General features: G+C 38.6%; 1 long non-coding RNA gene across 2 annotated transcripts in view; it reads right to left on the bottom strand.

Moving 5' to 3' along the window:
* LOC141372476 (uncharacterized) overlaps nucleotides 1–7,002 on the bottom strand; it is a 178,990-nt gene extending 171,988 nt beyond the window's left edge. Inside the window, exon 1 of one of the 2 annotated variants that reach the window (XR_012377738.1) lies at nucleotides 6,899–7,002. This is a non-coding gene — a long non-coding RNA (uncharacterized lncRNA). The remainder of the gene's footprint in view (nucleotides 1–6,898) is intronic. The other variant, XR_012377737.1, reaches the window with a different exon arrangement.
* Between the last annotated feature and the right edge of the window lie 15,602 nt (nucleotides 7,003–22,604).

The raw sequence follows: 22,604 nt of genomic DNA, 5'->3' as shown, positions 1-22,604 counted from the left end.
CAGCACAAATTACAGATGAAACAAACTGCTAACTTCAGGTACAATGGTTGTTGAAATGAGAAGTTTTATGATTTTAAGGACAAAGGAAGAAGGAGACCTGCCTCTTATCCCTACAACTGTCCTTCTGTAATTTCTAAGGCTACTTGATTAATGTCAGGTGTCATTATCCAGGGAAAAGGAAAGGGCATGGTAACTTGGGAATTTCTCTTAATGCTTCATGATGCACACAATCAACCATTGGTTCTTTTTGATGCTAGTAGAAATATATTAGTTGAGAACATTATGTAATTGGGCACATAAGTTATCTGATGCCAAAAAAAATATTTACAAAGGCCATGCCTAGATATGAATACCCATGTCTTTTTGTATGGGGTGTTCAGGGCTCTCCTTTCTTCAAAACTGACCGTAGCCAAGAATTTTAAAGGCAGAACTTGTGTCTGGAAGTTAGCAGCAAACTGTTCCAGCAAACTGTTCCTAGTGGGCCGTATGTGACTTAGACACTCAGAGGATCATTTGCCAGCAATTAGGTGCTTCAAGAAGAAACCATTTTCCCTCTCTTTTAAGAAGAATCTATTTGTCTTAAAGAAATGGAAGCATTCTATTTATTTAAAATCCCTTACATTCTTTCAGGAACAAAAGCTTGTTCCTTTTGTATATTACTTGCATTGGGATAAAAGATCTACTTCAGCTCTTTCGTCTGTTTGAGTTTCTGGATACCTTCTGCTTTTATGGAAATTATCACACACATTGTTTGCATGGTGACTAATGTGATTCTTCCCTTATTTAGAATCCACAGATGTTTTATACCATCTTTTTTAATATACATCTTGATTCATGTCATACTTGATGTTCCAAAGCTAAGGAGGCAACTGCTAAATGAGCGGCTGCATCCGGTTGTAACTCAGTCATGGTGATTTTGCTCCAATGCAGTCTGGAGTTTTTAGGTACAAACGTTCCCACTGCTACCTCTGGTGTCTGTGTTAGCACTGGTTGGTAGATTCTAAAGAAAGGGGACCACAGCAGGGGACACACTTCATACTGAGACCTTAAATTGTTCCCAGTGGTCCACAACATAGGATTCTTCCATAGCCTCTCAAAAATGTGAACACAGGGAGCATCTGAAGAGCATTAGGAAACTTTTCCCACCCTCTCCCACTTTACCCCTGTAACAAATGCCTCAGCATCAGGAATGTGTTGCATTTAAGGAACATGTAAGCAAATATAAATATATTGTTTCAGAATGTCTAATTCTCAGAGAAATTGCCCATTTCTTCATCTTCTTTGAAAAGACTCCATGGAACTTTTCCTTAAAACCTGATGATTTTATCTCAAAATCACATTCTCTCTAATCTATAGTGATTATCCAAGCTTCCTTCAATTTCTAAAGAATGTGTTCTTCACACAAGCACCTGCTTAAATGCTGAGAAGGAATCAGAGGGAGCAAGAGGTGGACAGCACAAGTGCCCAGGACTGGCCAGACAGGTGAATGGGTGGGGAATCTCCTTCCTCCTGTGTGTCTTAGGCCTCCTCTACCCTCTTATTTCCTCCAAGTGCCATGGCCCCAGGAGCCCAGCTCCACTGTAGCCCAAGAACATCATTGTCATTACCAATCTTCTAAACTTCAATGGCTCTTTCTAGTTCCAGGGGCAGCCTAGGCATAAAGACTCTGCAAAAATCTCACTTGACCTTATAAATAACAATTTGTATTATTACAAGTAAAAATAAATAAAGCTAAACTTGCCTTCTTATTGTCCTGAGAACATGCCTTACTAATGCCTACCTCCACGCCTTTGTCTGTGTTCCCTCCTCTTTATCCTGCCCAACTCGGATACCTTCTCCTTCTTTCCAGATATTCTCAGCTTTCTCATTCTTCTTGATTACCTCAAGCTCTCATTTTCTGTGATACCTTCCCAAATGACTGCAGCCTACAGTGACTACTCCCTTCCAAACTCCTAGAAACTTTATTTTCTGTTCTACTTGTCTGGGTTCTTAATCATATATGCAATAGTTTATCAGATAAGTATTTACTGAACATCTACTATGTACCAGGCACTGTTCTATGTCATAGACATAAATGGTGAAGAAGACAGACAAGCTTATCCAGTTGCAGTGTACCTCATTTGTGTTTATCTACCTCCCAGTGAGATTATACAATGTGATACCACTCAAGGAGTATGCGCGATCTTTGATTAGCCCCTACAGAGTTCAGCTCGGCACACAGTTGCCTGAATGGTTGGACTGGTGCCATAGTGGGTCAGCACTGCTTGTGCTCCTCATACTTGCTGTCCCATTCTTCTCAGCAGCTCTCACCGCGCCTCTTGATCTAACCCCCAGACTCACAGAATTACACCGACCAAAGACACAACACATTTTTCTCTTCTTGGGGAAAAAAAAAAAAAAGTTGTCTTCAAAGTCTCCCATTCTTTTCATCCACAAAAGTATATCCACTTTGGCTTACTCGAGTTCCCATATGGTCCAGTTTGCACTATCTTATGGGAGCTAAGAGAGCAGGGATTAAGGTCATGTGGACAGAGGAACAAAATGTGGAGTCAAGAGACAGGAGTTCTGCTTGAATTTCAGCCAAACTTGAGTTATGTAAGCTTCCTGTGCCTCAGCTTTCTTAATTGTAAAATAAGGGTTGAATATGATTGCCTTAAATTCCCCTTCCAAACCTGTCAGTACAGTAATTACTCTATGATTGATACTCAATTTCTCTGTTATTATCATGAAACTGCCCAACTCATTCTGATTTACAGTTTTCAATCTTGGGAATTAAGAGTGAGATAGTATGTTTGTTTGCTTGTTTTGGCTTTGCATATGCCTCTAAATATCTTTTTATTTATTTATTTATTATTTATTTATTTATTTATTTATTTATTTGAGAGAGAGAACGAGCTCAGGGGGGAGCGGCAGGTAGAGGGAGAAGCAGGCTCCCCGCTGAGCAGGGAGCCTGATGCAGCACTCGACCCCAGGACCCTGAGATCATGACCTGAGCCGAAGGCAGACATTTAACTAACTGAGCCACCCAGGCACCCCAAAATACCTTTACTAAATAATTGAATACCACTTCCCAATAAAAACGTAATAAATATGAACCAGTAATTATGTTGATGACTGTGTTAGGGCTCTCCAGAGAAACAAAACCAACAGGAGGGCGGGGTGGGGGGGAATTTCTTGCAGGATTACAGAGGCTGAGAAGTCCCACAGTCTGCTGTGGGCAAGCTGGAAAATCGGGAAAACCAGTGGTATAATGCAGAGTCCATAGGCCAGAGAAACAGAGCACTGATATCCTGTTTCTCTGGCCTGTGGACCAGGACAGAAGGAAGGGCAGAAGATGGATGTCTCACCTCAAGCAGAGAGCAAATTAGCCCTTCCTCTGCTTTTTCCTTTTATTCAGGCCCTCAGTGATTTGGATCACACCCATCCACATTGGTGAGGGTTATCTTCTTTGCTCAGTCTATCATTTGAAATACTCATCTCTTCTGGAAACACCCTCACAGACACACCCCAAAATAATATTTGACCAGCTATCTGGGCATCTTCTAGCCCAGTCAAGTTGACACATAAAATTAACCATCACAGTTACTATGCTTGCATTAGTTTATATGCTTGGATTCATTGATACTTCGAAATTTATTTGGTCTGAATAAGTGGTAGTAACTGATGTCCCAACCTTGGCATTTGGAGTAAGGAAGGCCAAATGGGGAGAACTCGGGAGTCATGTTTGACTCCTCTTTATCTCTACCCCTCACACAACCCATCAGCAAATTCTAATGGTTCTACCCTCCACACTCAGACTCTGACCACCTCGGACCACCTCCACTGTTGCCACCATGACCCAAACCACAATAATTTCTCATCTGGATTATTGCCATACCCTCCTTGCCTTACTTCTAGTCTTGTACCCTTAGGGTCTGGTCTCAACCCACAGACAGTGATCTATTAAAAATATAAATTATATCATGTAACTTCTCTATCTACTTTTGGCCCAAAAATGTTGCTATCAGTCTAACAGCTGGCTTATAGTGATGTTTCAGGTTTCCAGGTATTAATGTCAACTCAAATCTTGTAAGTAACAATCCTTAAGACATCTGAGTACTCCCATTTACCCAGTATATAGTTACTCAAGTAAATTGCCATGGGTCTCCTTTGAGAAGCAATGGGGGAATCATTATCATACTTCTCTTTGGGGATATGGCCTCTCCTTCAGTCAATGCATTCTGTCTGGGTCTGTAAATAGGCTCAGGTATAGAAACTGGCAAAGAATTGTGCCTTTTGATTGGAGTAACTGCTCTCAGTCTCTTGGTCATGTAGCTCTCATATCTTTGATTTATATAAATTAAGTAGTACCCTTGTAAAGTGCCCACTTATTCTTCTCTTGTGGACACTGTGGTGAACACAGAGATAGCTCCTAGACACCCTTCAAAGAAAAATTTCCTGCCCCAGCTGCTGGATTAAGTCAGTGGGCAGCCTTCAAGTGTCCTTTAACCTTCCCAATCACTACAGTAATTACGTCCAGTCAACTTCTGATTATTATGCACTACTACCTGGCCTCTGTTGTTTTGGAATCCTATTATCCCCACGGTCACTACTGGGTCCATTTCACTATGGCATCTCCTACTTTTCAGCCCTGTGCTACAAAAGGCAGCCATGGCTGAATTTCTAAGTGATGCTGGTACCCCTCTCATTAGTATAGCATCAGTCTCTCCCATGGAACACAGTCTTCTGGTAGGTTTTCCAGTCTTACATAAGACTACTCTAGCATGTGCGCTTTTTATTTCTGAGAGCTGCCTGCCAGGAGCCCTTCTGGGGGATGCAGTCCTTAATTTCCAAAAGAGGATTTGTGCAGTCTATCACCGCAATTCTTCATCACTTGATTAGAATGCTAATAAGTCATAACCTGACTTTGGAGCCCAGGCGGCAGTCTGATTCAGAACCCACGCCAACTACTATTTAGGAATACCTAAAAACTAGCCACATAGAGACAGTTTCTAGCTTTCATCCTGAAATTAATACAGGGTTGGGGGAAGCTGGAAGAGTCAGGGGTTACTCTTCACTAGTGTACATCCGTGCTTCTAAATATAGGGTAGCTCAAAGTACATGGAGGACTGGAAAAAAGTGTCACAGGTAAGTCTAATAACATTTGTCCCTCACAGAGTTGAGAATCCCTTGTGTAGAGGAAGGAGAAGCTGTCAAGGAAACATTCTTGAAATAAGTTTTGAGTATTGTTGATTTTCATCAGGTATTTAAATAAAGCTCTTTTGTGTGGACAACCAGAAACTTGAAAAATAAATCCACAAAATAAATAGGTGCTTGACCTCTGTAGAGAAGTGTTTAAAGCCTGCAATTAAACAGTTGAAAGTATTCTAAGGTAAAACTTTTTTCCTCCTAAAATAAGTTAATATGTAGTTTTGCAACACAACTAGGGATCTTACTTTTTTTTTTTAAGATTTTATTTATTTATTTGACAGAGAGACAGCGAGAGAGGGAACACAAGCAGGGGGAGGGGAGAGGGAGAAGCAGGCTTCCCATCGAGCAGGGAGCCCGATGCGGGGCTCGATGAGGGCCTCGATGTGGGGCTCCATCCCTGGATCCTAGGATCATGACCTGAGCTGAAGGCAGACACTTAAAGACTGAGCCACCCAGGTGCCCCAGGGATCTTACTATTTTTTTTAAGAAGATAGTTTCAAGAGTGATTCAAAGACATTGTTGCAATGTCAGAATATGGCTTTTGTAAGGGAATTGTGTATTATTAAGAGATAGCATTTTCCCACTAATTTGTTTTTTATATTTTATAGTGCAGTCATGAAATCATTGAAAACACAACTTTCCCAATGCTTAAATGATTAAACCACCAATTATGATTCAGAAGGAAGGAATTTAAACTCAAGGCAAAACTGCCAAGCTCCTGATTTCACACCTTTCTCTGCTAATTTTACTACCTTCTGCCTTTCATAGTGTTTGAATTCTGCTTAGTGTCCAAAGTTTCTGAACCTGCTCAACTTTCTATACCCATAAAGGAAAAACAATACAAATAAATAAGGAAACTAATAATTAATGCATATTTACTAGACTTTATGCTAGGCATGTTCCCACATAGAATCTCCAAACCACAGATCAACCAAATGTTATTTGTATTACTTTTGGTCGTTCATTTTGGCTAACAGTATTTATAGATTTGTCCTTTTAATCATCATTTGCTAAGTATTCCTAAATACACATCCCAGAATCAAGAGAGAGGCCATCTAAGATTAAACACTGATCATGGATAAACTATAAAGTAAATAATCCATGAACACTTTTACTAAAATTATAAGATCAATGTTACTTTATCCAATAATGGTGCTATGTTCACATTAACATAATCCTGATTTCATCCCAAATTCATATTATATGCTTCAGCACTTGTAACTCCCCCTTCATAGCCTTTACTATATGATAACTATAAAATTACTGCTTGTTTAATTGCTCATATTTTATCTACAGTCTAGCTTCTAGATTGTACACATCTAGATATTTAGATGTCAAGAATACAGACACTGTTTCCAGTGCCAAGCATCACACCAGCCACAGCACAGGAGCCTAGAGGATGTATTGACTAAATCAATGAGCCAACTTTAAAAGAATGTTTCACAGCTTGGGTTTTAGTGAATGCTATACTATTTAAATATTACTTCACAGAACAATCAAAATTAGTCAATGGTATGCTTTTCTTGTACATATCCAAAACAACACATTTTTCCCCTCTAGTATTCAGAACTACTTTTTTTAAGTTAGAATAAAAAAAAAAAATACCCCCTACTAGAAGTCTCATAGATTACAGCTGTAAAAATTTTGAGAAGGAAGAACAGAGGAAAAGGAGAGAGAGACTGGTAATCATAAAACCAAAGTTCCATACCTTATTTTCTTGAAGGATAAATAAGTTTTCTCGATGTTTTTGTAGGCCTTTATATTCAAACTTCCTACCAATTACGAAGAGACTCCTTCAACACAATCCCTGGCACTGAGCCAAAATGCAAAGTCTTTTCTGATCTCAGAGGCCCTGAACATTCTAGTGTCTGCCAGGGACATCCCTCTCCCAGCATTCACGTGATTGGCTCCTTTTCATTCTTCATGTCTCAGTGTAAATGTGTCTCCTTAGAAAGGCCCTTCCTGAATGTTCTCTCTCAGTTGGTCCCTCACTGATTTCTTTTTATTCATAGCACATATTATTTATAATTATAAATTCATTAATGTGTATATTTATTTTCCCCACCACACCTGAATATACTTCTATGATGATAGGGACATTTGTCTTATTTATCTTTGGATCTCCAGCACCCAGTGCAATACCCAATTTATAAAACATTCAGAAAGATCTGAATTATATAAAAAAGACAGTCATAATAGTATTACTCATATTATATTTATTTCATAGTGATTCTAGGCATTTGTGATTTTAGTTTTTAATATTCTATATTGCCCTTGCTAAATTATGTCTTCACATTCATAGAACAATATAAACTAATGCTGGTAATAATAATAATATTGTGATACAAAAGGTTTTGAAAACTTTTTAAGATGAAAATGAAAATGATATTTCATATAATAGTAACATTAGTATGTGTTAATGTACAGATCAGAAATTAGAAAAACTAATACCTCTCTAGTAAGAAATTGTTTCGTTCCTGTTATCTGTGGCTGTACAACTGATGACCCAAAAACCAAGCATCTTAAGACAACATTATTTTGTTCACAAATCTGCAATCTAAGTAGGCGTAGACCAGAATAGCTTGTCTTTGCTCCACTCAGTGTCAGCTGAGTGACTTTAAGTCTGGTTCTGAAATATCTTAAGACTTGTTCATTCACATATCTAACACCTAGGCTGAGAAGATTCAAATAGCTCCGGGCTAGAGGAACTGGAACTCCTTGGGCATCTCTCTCTAACCCAATGTAATCTCCATGTGGCCTCTCCAGCATAATGTCTTCAGCATAGCTTGTCTTACTCTTCAGTTTAGGCATACCAAGGTGTGCGTCCCAAGAGATAAAGAGCCTTATGAAAGCAGGACTAGCAACACAATTTGTGAGGCCCAGTGCAAATTGAAAATGTAGGGATCCTTGTTCAAAAATTGGTAAGAATTTCAAGATGATGACAACAGAGCATTAAACCAAGGTTGGGGCCCTTCTGAATGCAGGGCCCTGTACCATTGCACAGGTCACATGTCCATGATGCTGGCCGGGTGAAGGAGCCATATTGTATTTTATGATCTAGAATCTCTCTGCATCATTTCTGTTGCATTCTGTTCATTGAGGTAGTCATATAGGTCCACCCAATTTTAAGAGGAAGAGAAATAACTCCACATCTTATTGGGAGTGACCATGACGTGGAAGAGCATGTAGGGTTGTGAATAATCACTGTGGTCATTTCTGAAAATACAGTCTGCCACATGTTTGCTATAAATGGCTAGTTTGTTTCTGGAGAACAAAAACATGTCAAACTTGGAAAATTCATACTGACAACTATAATATCCACATCATATATTAGGAACTTTCTATGTGGGGTGCTACTGACCACTTCAGAGACATCACGTCGTTTAGCCTTGTGACATTTAGTAGGTATGGTGCTATTATCCCTGTTACAGAGCTGATATCACAGATGGAAAGAGCTCATACAGCCAAAAAGTAACAGAACAGGGAATTTATCTGATCTGATGCTAAGAGTGCTTATCACTGTTCAGTGTTTTGAAGTAAATTTCCCAAGAAACAAATGCGATGAACTGTGCTCTCCCCATTTCCTACCCCCAGGTCATTCTATAAGGTTTAACTATAGTGGTAACCTAAAAAGTTGTCATCATAGCTCATAATTTCTCTTTCTCTGGTGACTCCCCATCCCTCCATCCTCACAGCACACATGTTGACGTGACTGATTCCAATGGCCTGGCTATCCAGGAAAATAACTAGAACAGAGACTCACCCCTGGAATAGAAGGCAGAAAGAGAGATAGATACAGATAAAGATCAGTTGATTTGGTCTATCTTCAAGGTCTGAACCCGAAATATATAAATCTGGGCACTGTATGCAGCTCTATTTTCCATTCTGTGTTCTCAGGGGAATAGATTTATAGAAAGAAAAAATAATTAAGCAGGTAGAGAGCAATAAGACACACAAGAGAAAGAGAGTACTAATATTTATATATTTTCTCAGTTCATTCTTGAGGCCCAACTATATCCCTTATCCTGGGATAATTACATATCATTAGGATAGACCTTCATGGGATGCCTGGGTGGCTCAGTTGGTTAAGCAGCTGCCTTCGGGTCAGGTCATGATCCAAGGATCCTGAGCAGGGAGCCTGCTTCTCCCTCTGCCTGTCACTCCTCCTGCTTGTGCTCTCTCTCTCTCTGACAAATAAATAAATAAAATCTTTAAAAAAAATTTTTTTTAAAAAGATACATCTTCATGTTTTGCTATTGTTGGCCTAAGTCATTCTCCATTATTTATTAGCAAAATAATCCTAACACATATAGGTAAAAAATAAAAATAAAAATAAAAAAAGATAGCTTGCTTCAGCCAACAGAGAACAAATTCTACAAACAGCCAATGGACTTACCAAATAAAAAGATAAAAAAATAAGCTCATAGTTTTTCAAGGGCTCTATAAACTATGGGGGCAAATCCAACTTACTTTCAGGCAATAACTAAAGGTTGAAAGATTCTATGTACAATAATTAGGTGGAATAGATACCTTGTGATCACTATGAGGGAAAAAAAAGCATGTCCAAGCCAATCGATCTAAGCCCTTTTAGTCTGCCTTCAGAATTTTAAAGAAAAACTTGACTTTTGCAAAAGAAATTTTCTTCCAGTATATCCAGTCCATTTAGAGGTGAGGTGAGAAAATGAATTATTAATTTCTCTCGGTTTTTGAAAAGAACATTTAGTGAAATCTGCTTCTCCACCATCCCCCAACATACTCACTTCAATTACTGATTCATTATCCAATTCCACATATAATTCTTAGTAGCTTTGGCATCACTGGAGAAGCATTCCAGCATGTGTCAACAGTGCTTCCTCCAAGTTCTGTGCAAAGGGGGAGTAGCGGGTAAAGCTATACTCCTGTCTGAAGAGCCTTGCTCTCTTTTCCTCATGCTTCTCCACCCACCCAGGGCCTCCATCTTCTTCATCTGGGAAGCCATTTCCCAAGCCTGCAGATTAGGGTGAAAGGGATGGGAGGAGGGGCTCAGATTCTGGTGAACAGCTGGGGCCCATCACTTCTCATAGCCAGTCTTGGGGAGATGTGGTTGACAGAGTGATGCACAGAGCCTGTCCCAGTTAATGACTTCACCATTCTCCATCATTATCCCCATCATTAGGAAATTAGGAGGACAGAAGGTATTTACTGTAAACCTGCCACCTCCCAAGGAGAGATAAATAGAAACTGATAAATGGGCTCTTCTGGTGCTGTTCGTCTATTAACCTTCTGCTTCCCAGCTCCGGCATATGCATGCCATCCTGCCATTAATATCCAGTAATTGGCATGGCAGCGGGCAATACAATCATACCTTTACTGTGAGCATTCGCTCCGTGTGGTGTGCCTGCGCAAGCACACAATTCCATTTATAATGAAGCTTTGCTAAACAGTCCAGTTGAAAGACATTAGGCAGTTGTTCCCCAGCCATAACACCAGCCTCCCACAGTCATTCAGAGTTTAACTCTTCACAAGCCTGGACACCAGCTGCCTGCTGGTGCTAATCTTTCTGCTATCTTTGTATTCATTCCAGTCTATTCCTTAAAGGCATACTCTGTTTTGTCTTTGTTTTTAACAGTTTCTGCTTTTAAACTCTGTGTTCCTTGGGATCAAAGGCACAGCCAGCCTATGGCTGATTTGGAACTGCCTCATCAGGCTGACTGCCTGGCATGAGGGAAGAATTGAGTTTCATCCATGTTGTGGCCACTGGTGACCACCTGGGGGCAATGCCCCTCATTTGTCACCAGTTGAGAGCCAAGCTGTTTCCCGAAGAGATTTTGTATTCTTTGGTGCATTCCTAGATGATAAGGGGGAGAAAGGATGTATCCCATCAAATTTATTCTTGGTATAATAATAGAACCGAAAGGAAAGTAATAACCTTGGCGTCATATTAGGAAAATATTCTCAATGTTTGTCTGCTCAAAACTCTCAGGGATCTTGAAGGAGCATGAATCCTAGGAGATCCTGAAAGAGTTTACAGAAAATTGAGGTCCACAGAGAGAGCCACCTCATTCTGTTATCCATCTGCTCACACTGTGGCTGCAAAATGAACATTTGGTCTCTGCTTCCCTGACCTATTTCTTCCCAAGTTACATTCCAGCGTTTACTATGAAGACTTTACAACAGTGACTGCAGTGGGCAGGCTGTTTCAGAGGATGAAACATGAAAAGCAAAGATGAGTAATCTCTTAAAAGCATAGGGCAGATTCTGTGAAATGAATCAAGCTCGTCCTAACTATGGCCCTGAGGGGTAAAAAAAAAAAAAAATACAGTTGGCAAGGGGGAGGAGGTGAGGTTGGGGAGAGGCAATATCAGCAAAGAGATAAAAAGCAATAAAAGACCAATGAGAAGAAAATGACGTGACAATCTTATTACTGGTGTTCAGGAACCATAGCCTCTCTGTCAGAAAAATACCAGATCACCCATTTGAGAACTTCATAAAACTAAATGATCAATAGATTATAGCTCTGGCCCTCCTTCTACACAGCATAAAACAAATAATAATATCTCCAATAAATATAACAAATAGGGCGATCTTTCCCATTTTCTGCAGACCCCTGACAGAACATGCTACAAGATCTTTTCATTTCTTCAGGAAGATGCTAAGCAGCTTGCCAGACTCCCAGTCAAGCACAGCCTCTCCAGCTGTCTTCCAAGTATACACCTTTAAATACAGGGTCTGGATATAGCTGGGCAGCCTTGCACTCATGGAGTCTTTCATTCCACAGAAAATACCCGGTGGCAAACCCTCTGTCAGTCAGCATTCTGTTAACTAAAAGTCTTCAGATGCTGGCGCCAACACACACCTCTAGTATTATGATAAATAATGTTTGTCATGAGGACCTGATGACAGGTTAAGAGACTGACATGAATTCTGCATCTTCTTCATTCCTTATTTCTACCTACCTTTATATCTTTACAAAGGCCTTTTACATTTTCTCTTCTGGTTCACAACAAAGTCCAGTGTAGTCATCGAGAGATATTAGGATCACTACTGTACAGCTATAGAAACTAAGACTCAGAAAGGGCAAATGACTTTCCCAGGTCACATAACTAGGACCAGAATTTTCTTTCCTTTTCAGGGAACTGTGTTGCCAACTCTAGCTGGCACCATTCACATTGTATTATGTGAACAGCACTCCTGCAGTTGAGCAACACAGCTGCCCTAAAAAGCAGTGCAATATAGTAGAAATAGGAAAGGCTTTGTTTTTTGTTTTTTTATAGTGATTTTTTTTCCCAAATTTTATTTATATTCTAGTTAGTTAACATACAGTGTAATATTGGTTTCAGGAGTAGAATTTAGTGATTCATTACACATATAACACCCAGTGCCCATCAGAACAAGTGCCCTCCTTAATACCCATGACCCATTTAGCCCAACCTCCACCAACATCTATCCATCAACCCTCAGTTTGTTCTCTATTGTTAAAAGTCTCTCATGGTTTATTTCCCTCTCTCTCTTTTAATCCTTCCCATATGTTCATCTGTTTTGTTTCTTAAATACCACATATGAGTGAAAGCATATGGTATTTGTCTTTCTCTGACTGACTTATTTTGTTTAGCATAATACACTCTAGCTCCATTCATATCGTTGCAAGTGGAAAGATTTCATTCTTTTTGATGGCTGAGTAATATCCCAAACATGAAAAGCAAAGATGAGTAATCTCTTAAAAGCATAGGGCAGATTCTGTGAAATGAATCAAGCTCGTCCTAACTATGGCCCTGAGGGGTAAAAAAAAAAAATGTATATATATATTTAGGTGAACCCTGAAAACATTATGCTAAGTGAAAGAAGCAGTCATAAAGGCCACATATTATATGGCTCCATTTATAAGAAATGTCCAGAAAATGCAAATCTATAGAGACAGAAATTAGTGGTTTCCAAGGAATGGAGAGAGGGAGAATGTTCTAGAAACAGATAGTGGTGATGGTTGCAGAACTTTGTGAATATACTAAAAAACACTGAATTATGTATTTTAAAAGGGTGACATTTATGGTATATGAATTATATCTCAATAAAAAGCTATTATTTCAAAAAAATTAAGAACCTACTACTGGCAATTTAGGCAGGACAAATTATGCTAGACATTTTGAAATATCATGAGAGTCTTGTTCAATAGACTTTTTTTTTAATGAAACACTACTGATATTTATTTCTGAGCTAAATTCTGTTGCTTTTTTTCTCATTATCACAGTTGTAAAAAAATCGGTGTGCTATTATGGTAGAAAAGGTGCCAATTAAGAAATCAAAAGATTTGGATACTAGTCTGAACTCAACTACCAGACGCTCAAGCAAGTTATTTCACTTCCCTGAGCCCCTTTCATCATCTAACAGGTGAAGAGTGTGATCATTAATTTTATCTGTCAACTCAGCTGGGCCATGGTGTCCAGTTATGTGGTCATTATTATTCTGGATACTTCTGTGAGGGTGTTTGAGGATGAGATTAACATTTAAATAAGTGAACTTTAAATAAGGCAGATTGCCCTCCATAATGTGAATGGACTTCCAATCATTTGGAGGTATGAATAAAATGAAAGACTGATCTCCCCCAAACAAAAAGGAATTCTGCCAGCACATGTCCTTTGGACTTGAAGTTCAACATCAGCTCTTCCTAGGTCTCCAGCCTGCCAGCCCACTCTGCAGATCCTGGACTTTCCATTCTCCATAATCACATGCACCAATTCCTTTATTTAATAACTGAAGGTCTTTCTTCCTCCAACAATAACAACATTCAAAACCATATGGGTATTAAAAGTTGCAGGAGCTTACAGAACATTTTGGAAGTTCCAACTGATTTTATCAATTCCACTGAGAAAAGTATCTACAGAAATAGTACTTTCATTCATTCATCTGCCTTCTAGCTGTCCTCTAAAACTGGAAATGGAATAAAATGGTTCCTAAAAGTCTATGTGATCAGAATATGAAAGCAAGTGTTTATATGGCTTAAGGATAGCCAGACTTAAGAAAACTAGCTGTAGTTAGAGTTTATTTTTATTTTTGGTACATCCAGTCTCCCTATTTTCAGCATGCTTTACATATTTTATTTTACTTTATTTTTTAATTAGCATGCTTTACATATTTTAATGGAGGAAATTCAGATACTGAGGCAAGAGAATTAATGTAACATTTGGAGAAATAGCATCAACCCAGAACACCTGACACTATAGTATGTATGCAACCACTTTGTCTATGAGTAAAACAAACCCAGATACCCTTACAGAAGCCAAAGACATTAGTCTTCACCAATCACACACTAAATTCTAATTTTTTTAATATAGCCAATTCTATGTTATTCTGTGACTATCCAGATGTGTATTATTCAGAGCTTTTCATTTTCTATTTATCTGGCAACAGGAGTTTTTGCCATTTCACAGCTCGTTTGCACCTCCACCAGCTTTGCTACACTCATTACTATCTCTGGCAAAAGATGTGGTGAGAGAGGCAGTGGATGCAAATGAGATTTTTAGATTTGTCACGCTCTCCCTTTCTACTGTGACCATGGATAATCAAGAATTGACTGGGCAAAAAGCAGAGAATGCAACTAGGCATTAGGTAAGGAAAGCTTCACACATAAAATCACTAGGAATGCCTTAAAGGAAGTAGCAAGTAAAGAGGAACAATTGTGAAGTAAGATGACATTTTCTTATTAATACTATCTGATGATTACTGAAACGTCTTAATAGAAATGATCACAAACAAACGTTAACAGTAATTCATCAACCCATTTCATAGTGGGGAAACACATTCATTGAGTTGCAGTGCCTAAAGGATATATGGTAACTTAGCAGAGCCATCAGGAATCATTCCATTCAAGAAATGTGTAATTAAAGGCTGCTAAATTCCAGATACAAGTTCCACATGGGCACTGAAGATATGCAGATAGTAAGACACAGCTCCTGCTTACATTTTAATGGAGAGGTAGATAAGTAAATAAATTATTTGAGTTTAATTTAGCTAACTCTATGATAAGGGAATTTCCAGAATGCTAGGAGAGGACAGAGGGACATTTACCCAAGTCTAGCTAGTCCAAGAAGTCATTTTGCAGGAGGTGATATCTAAGTTAAGCAGTAAGGGATCGTTAAAAGTTAGTATAAGGGAAGGGAAAGGTAATTTTAGACAAAAATAAGAACATGAACAAAAAAATGGAGTGTTAGGAACACTTGACGTTTAGAGACAATGACAAGCAGTTTCATATCCTAGATCCTAAAGTGTGAATCAAGTAGAATCAGGCAATGAGAAAGGAGACATAGCCAGTCATGGAATTACCTTTATTACCTTTGCTAAGAAGCTTGAACTTCAGCTGGATCCAGTAAGTGATGAGAAGCCACTGCAGAACTGTAACTGTGAATGGTGTGTTTTTATAATAGGATGGGTGGGTTTGAATAGTAGGGAAGACGATCTAAACAAGGAAAATCTGTTTAAACTATTAAGAAAGCTAAGATGGGAAGGTCTAAGCTAAACAGAAAGTTTAGGTAAGGAAAATGGGAAAGCCTTGAGAAACATTTGGAAGAAAATTTGTCAGAATTGTTGAATATAGTAGGAAAGGCACAGGGAAAGAAGACTATAATAATTTCTAGGATTTCAGATAAGCAACAGAACAAGGAACAAGTGGAGGGGACACGGTGGTTGATGAGTTCAGTATTGGCATGTTGAGACCACCGAAGGAGAGAAGACAAGCATGTATTTTCATATTCAAGTGAAATTCAGATTAGAGCTGAAGATACACATGTGAGAATCATCAGCACAGTAGTTCAAATTATGCGAGTGAATGAACTACCCAATAAGATAGTATAAAAACACTAGTTCTCAACTCCGACTGCATATTAGAATCAACTGAAATGATACTTATGCCCAAGTATCACCCAAACCACTTTAATCAAACTTACAGAAATGTAGCCTTGGTCTGGAATTACTGGGTAGGTGAAAATAAGGAGAAGCCCAAGATTATAAGCCCATGAAGAAAACTAAAGAGATACAGTCAGAGGGGCATCTGGGTGGCTCAGTCAGTGGGGCATCCAACTCTTGATTTTGGCTCAGGTCATGACCTCAGGGTCCTGGGATCAAGTCCTACATCTGGCTCTGTGCTCAGGATGGAGTCCTGCTTGTCCCTCTCCTTCTGCTCCTCCTCCCGCTCTCTCTCTCTCTCTCTCTCAAATAAATAAGTAATATCTTTAAAAAAAAAAAAAAGAAGAGGGGTGCCTGGGTGGCTCAGTCATTAAGTGTCCGCCTTCGGCTCAGGTCATGATCCCAGGGTCCTGGGATTGAGCCCCACATCAGGCTCCCTGCTCTGCAAGAAGCCTGCTTTTCTCTCTCTCACTCTCCTTGCTTGTGTTCCTTCTCTCGCTGTGTCTCTCTCTGTCAAATAAATAAATAAAATCTTAAAAAATAATAATAAATAAAAAAGAAGAAAGAAATGGTCAGAAACATATAAAGAGAACCAGAAAAAAGAGAATCTGACACTACCTTCATACTCCTAATTTTATTCACTAGAACAGAGTGAATATGACATAATCATTGTTTTAAAAGTTAATACTGTGATGTACTATCATTTCAGAAATCCTTGACCACCACAATAGCATCCCATTTCAAGAGTTCAAGTTTTATTTTACCAATATAGAATCATTGGCTGGCTATACCCTATTATAGAAAATGTATTCCCAAGAGTTTCATTTCCTTTAAAACATGGTGAAGCATATATGATTTTAACTAATCAGATATGTTAAATAATTTTAAGAGCTCCAAGACAAAATCAAAGTCCCTTTTGGAACAAATAATTTTCTTCTTGAGGATTTATCTATTTATCTATTTTATTTTTGTATTTTTCTTAAAGAACTATTAGTTGGGGGTAGGATAGAACTTGCATACATTACATATTGAAATTTAGAAGTTAATGTAAATATTTATATCTATATTTATAATATTCAACATCCAATGTATACATGGCATCTTTATTCCCCCAAATTATAGTTTTATTAATAGAGGCAATGTAAATACACCACTTTTGGGATGCAACTGAAAATGTGATTATGACCTCTAACAATGGTAATTTAAGTATTAATTTCCATCCATCTCAGCAACTGGCAGCATCCATCAATTATAGCATTAGCTGCCCAGCACTTGCAGCTGCAAAAAGCAGAATTAGCGTATAAGCTACTGTCACTCACCTGAAATTTTACAGTTCTAATTAGTGAGCCAGGAAGGCTGTCAACAACTAAAAAGCCCAATGATAGGACTGGAAAGACAGTATTTCCCAATACTTCCCCAGATGCAGTCATCCAGCACTGTATGTCATTTCTTCCTAGTTCAGAATTGAAAGTATCTGAAAGAAAATGCTTTATTTTGGTTTCTGGCAACATTCCTTAACAAGTAAGAAGAATACTGGACAGACAGATACTCTGAGCCCACCTGCAGTCTGTAGAAAAGTTGTTTTATAATCATTTTTACCTTTATCTCTATGCCATTGGTTTTCACAAGTTCTGATACTGCAGTTATTATTTCACTCATTTACCATGACATTTTTGAGTAGTTTATATGTGCCAGACATTTGGCTAGGTATTGGGGATATACAGTTAAGTAGCAGGAAGAGTCCTGCTCTCAAAGGAGTTACATTCAAAACAGGGAGATACACAGATAGAGGGATAATCAGTAAATGAAAGAAGACTCTCATAGTGATAGATTTTAGGAAAAGAATTAAAATAGGAGATTGAGTGAATGGGAAGATACTTCAAATTTGGTAACTAGGAAAGGGCATTCTAATGCTCTCAGAGATGAGTCATGCATGATGAGATGGAGTCAACATTCAAAGGCCACAAGGAAGAGCATTCTAGTAAGAGGGTACAAAAGATCAAGAGCAAGAAAGAATGAAAACTTTTGCATGTTTGAGAAAAAAGCCATTGTGGAATGTAGTGGGCAAGGGTAATACTAGTCCAAGAAGAGGTCATAGACATGGACACAGGCCAGAGCATATAAGATCTTGTAAATTACAATAAACAAGTTTGGATTTTGTTCAAAGTACAGTGAGATGTCACTTAGACCTGGAAGGGTTTAAGGTGATTTATGTTTTTAAAAGACTTCTTACACTGGTCATTAATGAAGAATGGATTATAATCCTTGAGAAATTCTTACATATTTACAGCAAAAACATGAACAAGAATACTCATAGCAATATTGTTCTTACTAGCAAAAACTGTAAATAGACCAAACTCTCTTCAACAGTATAATAATAAATCAATTTGTGACAGTCTTATTATGGACTACTATATATTAATGAAAATGACAAACTACAGTAATAAACATCAACATGAGTGCATCAAAAAATGTGAGTAGAAAAGCAAATTACAGAATAATACAGAATGGTTCCACTTTCAAATTCAGAAGCATACACAAACTAGACAATATATATTTTTGGATATATACATATATGGTGAGAAAATAGAGTGAGTCAATGCAAAGTGTGGACATACCCTAAGGTGTCCCCTAATGAATAACACCATTGTATAGCTCTTCTCCTGCAGTATGAATGGAATCTGTGACTAAGGCAAAGGTAATGAGATGCCATTCCAGTGATTGCATTGCATTATATAAGACTCTATAATAGCAGCTGAAGTGCAACATTCTCCCACTGGCCCCGAAGTAAGCTGACATGCTGAGAAGGCCCATGTACAAAGCCTATATAGCAAAGAATACTCAATAACTGCATGACCCCAAGCCAAGAGTCAGCAAGAAAACAGGAACCTCAGTCCTATAACCACAAGAAAATTAATTCTGCCAACAAATTGAGGGAGCTAGAAGTGGATCTTTCTCCAGTTGAGCCTCTGTTGAGAATGCAGTCTCCTGACTCCTTAATTGCAGACTTGTGAGACTCTGAGCAGAGGACCCAGCTAATCCATGCCTGCCCCCTGACCCACACAAACTATAAGATAATAAATGTGTGTTGTTTTAAGCCACTAAGTGTGGTAATTTGTTACAAAGTAATTAAAAAAAAAAACTAATATAGAGATAGTAAATAGAAAATTTGGAGTAGTAGTTACCTTTGGGGGGTAGGGAATGGGATGTAATCAGTGAAGGTGGATTTCAAAGCTATAGTTAATGTGCTCTTTATTTTTATATTTATATACATAGCCTGTAGGTTTTATAGATAGATACATATTTATTCCTCTTAGTATATTCTTTCTAAATATACAGTATGCTTCTTAGTCACTTATATTTTTGCCTTAAATTCTATTTTGTCAAAATTTAAGGTTGTTACCCCACTTCTCCCTCGCTCAAATTGATCTATGTACCCCCTCCCATACTTTTATTTTCAACATTCTCTTAATATTTCTTAAAATTGGGACTCACAGAGAATGTTGTTGACTATTTTAAATAAAATCTTATTGCCTCTGACTTTAATAGGCTAAATTAACCCATTTATACTTATTGCAATTTCTATTATTTGAGGATCTAATACTGCTATCATTTAAATTTTTTCCACTTTTCTGTACTTTTTTTGATTTTCTTTCATCCATTCCTGCTTTCCATTAGGTAGATTGAGTGTTCTTATTCTGTTTATGTCATGTTTCTTATACATACTCTTATGATAATGGATTTAACTTACAATTGATTTGAATTTTCTCCCTAATCAGACAAGTGTTACAGCATGCTGGTAACATGACTCTCAGGTAACTCAGGAGCCTTAGAAGGAGAATGGAGATCCCCAAGTCATGTGGGAATTCTGTCAATATCCCCTACTACATTGTGATTTCTTGAGAGTTGGGACTAACTGTTCCTTATTCACTATGGGGTTCCTACAATTTGGTACAATGTGTGATACATACTATATGTTCATCACAAAATTATTGACTAAATGAATTGTAGATGATATTAGAACTGTAAATTGTTTCTTCTAATCCAGGACTCTACCACTATATTGAACTGACTCCCAATTTCCTTTATAAAAGATTTTTGAAGTGAGAATAAAATGTGTGCTTCTTGAATATACACTGTTCTTCTTGCTCATTCTGGGCCTACATGTTATTTCAGCTGTATATACACTTCTGCGTCCTCCTAGACTAGCTAATTCCCACTTATCCTAAAAGTTCACAGGCATCTACTTGTATGAATTATTAGTATTGTGGAAAAGAGACCTGTTTTGTATGTGTAACCGAGCTTCATATGGGTGAATTAAAGTGAAGTTGTGAGCAGATAAAAGATAGTAAGTGAAACTTTCATTCTTTTCAGTCTGTTTCAAAGCACATCCATTAAGATACAGTGTTATCTGATAAGAACAGATGGGTTTTCAAACAAATATAATCAATCTCCAGTATAATTTGGTCAGCACTGAATGATTAAGTTTTAGAAATTGTGTACAAAGCGTTTTCTCTGTAATGTTCCCCAAACAGGACTGTTTGGGAATCAGTCCCTACTCAGTAAGTATTACCTCCTTACATTTATATTACAAGATTATCTGAAAATGTCCCATATCTCACATGCTCATTAGATGCTGTATAAATAACAAGCTACATTCAGAGTATAACATGAACATAAAGGCTGGTATGTGTTAAGCAGCATTTTCACATAGAAGGCTTGAATCTGTGTATTGTGGTGAGAAATCAAATCTAATGTCAAAACCTCCCTGTAAGAGGATGTGATTTTTCAGTGATGAGAGAATTCATAGCAACCAAACTTATTTTTAATTTAATTTACAGGATTTATGTATCATTTGATGATATGTCTAGATTGTAGACTATAAGAGGGTTATGCTCTTGCCCCAAAGACGTGAATCAAACAAAAGGAGAAAACTGCACAGCTTTCACAAGATATTATGTCCCTGCTACAGAGTTATCCACAGAATGTCAGGGCTCCTGGATGGTCCAAATTTATGTCTTCCCAAAGGGGTATATTTAAATATTTATGCAAAAAGCTATATGGTACCAATAACAAGCTAGACTATTACACATCTACTGTCCAAAAGAGCAATAATTTGTGAATATAATGACAGATGTTTGGCCTGACAGTGTAATGGGGAATAAATACACCAAAATAAAAAATTTTTTAAAAATTTAAGTGTCTTTGACTAAAATGAAACAAAAGTTTTCCCATAAAAAAAAGCTAATAATAGGGGAGGAGTAGGAGACCTGGATTTCATCTGGTCCCAGGAATTCAGCTGCATAGGGATCAAAACATTCTGAACACCTACAAATTCAACAGGAGATCAAAGAAAAGAATAGCAACAACTCTGAACAGAAAAGTGACCACTTTCTGGAAGGTAGGACTTGTGAAGAAGTGAATCTGAGGCAATATTCAGGACGATAAACGGTGGGGGAGGGGGCCTCTGTCCGCCAATTCTGGCAAGTGATAGAGCAGCAGAGCACAAAATCAGAACTTTTAGAGGTCGGTCCTGCTGAGGGACGTCGCTCCAATGGCTAAGCGGGAGATGGTACCCTCGCGGGACAGTGTGGTCTCAGGACCCTCGGGGTCACAGAAAGACCGGGGCTGCCTGAGTGTGGCAGAGCTCCCAGGGATCGGACTGGAGAAGCCGGCTGCAGAGACAGAGCCAAGGAGTGGGCTCTCAGCTTGGGGTTGCCATAAACCGTGATCCGCGGCACAGTGGGGCCACTGCTCCTCCAGCAGGGACCCAACAAGCGGCAGATCTGGGGAGACTCCCCTTCCTCCCCTGGGAGGAGAGGTGTGGGAGCACACCGCAGGGAACTGCTGGGTATGGAGACTCCACACGGGGTCGGGTGCCAGAGATAGAAATGCTTGGTCACAGGCCAGGTGAGCATGGAGTGAGGCTGGAGACTGGGGAGATGGGAGTGATTGACTACTTTTCTCTGGGGGCGCACTGAGGAGTGGGGCCCCGAGTTCTCGGCTCCTTCAGGGCGGAGATTGGGAGGCTGCCATTTCACTCTCATCCTCCAAAGTTGTATGGAAAGCTTGCAGGGAACACAAGCTCCAGAGAGCAAACCGGAGCAGATTACTTAGCCCAGACCTAGCAAGGGCAGGGCAATTCTCCCTCGGCAAAGACATTTGGGAACCACAGCAACAGGCCCCTCCCCCAGAAGATCAGCAAGAACAGCCAGCCAAGACCAAGTTTACCGATCAATGAGAACAGCAGAACTCCAGCGCTAGGGGAATACTGCACATAGAATTCATGGCCTTTTTACCATGATTCTTTAGTCTTTCAAAGTTAATTTTTTTAACTGTCCTTTTTTTTTTTTTGCATTTTTCTTTTTCCCTTTTTCAACCAACATCTTATCAATCCCTTTTTTAAAAAACATTTTTATTTTTCATTTTTAGAGTCATATTCTATCCCTTCATAGTAGTTACCCTTATTTTTGGCAGATACATATAAGTTGTTCACTCTTTAAAATTTTGAGACACAGTTTCTTCTAACAGATCAAAAT

This window comes from Callorhinus ursinus, unplaced genomic scaffold (assembly GCF_003265705.2).
Source record: "Callorhinus ursinus isolate GAN/ISIS: 27379988/994484 unplaced genomic scaffold, GSC_fseal_2.0 scaffold4, whole genome shotgun sequence".
Lineage (NCBI taxonomy): Eukaryota > Metazoa > Chordata > Mammalia > Carnivora > Otariidae > Callorhinus > Callorhinus ursinus.
This window is presented reverse-complemented; position numbering and strand designations above follow the sequence as displayed.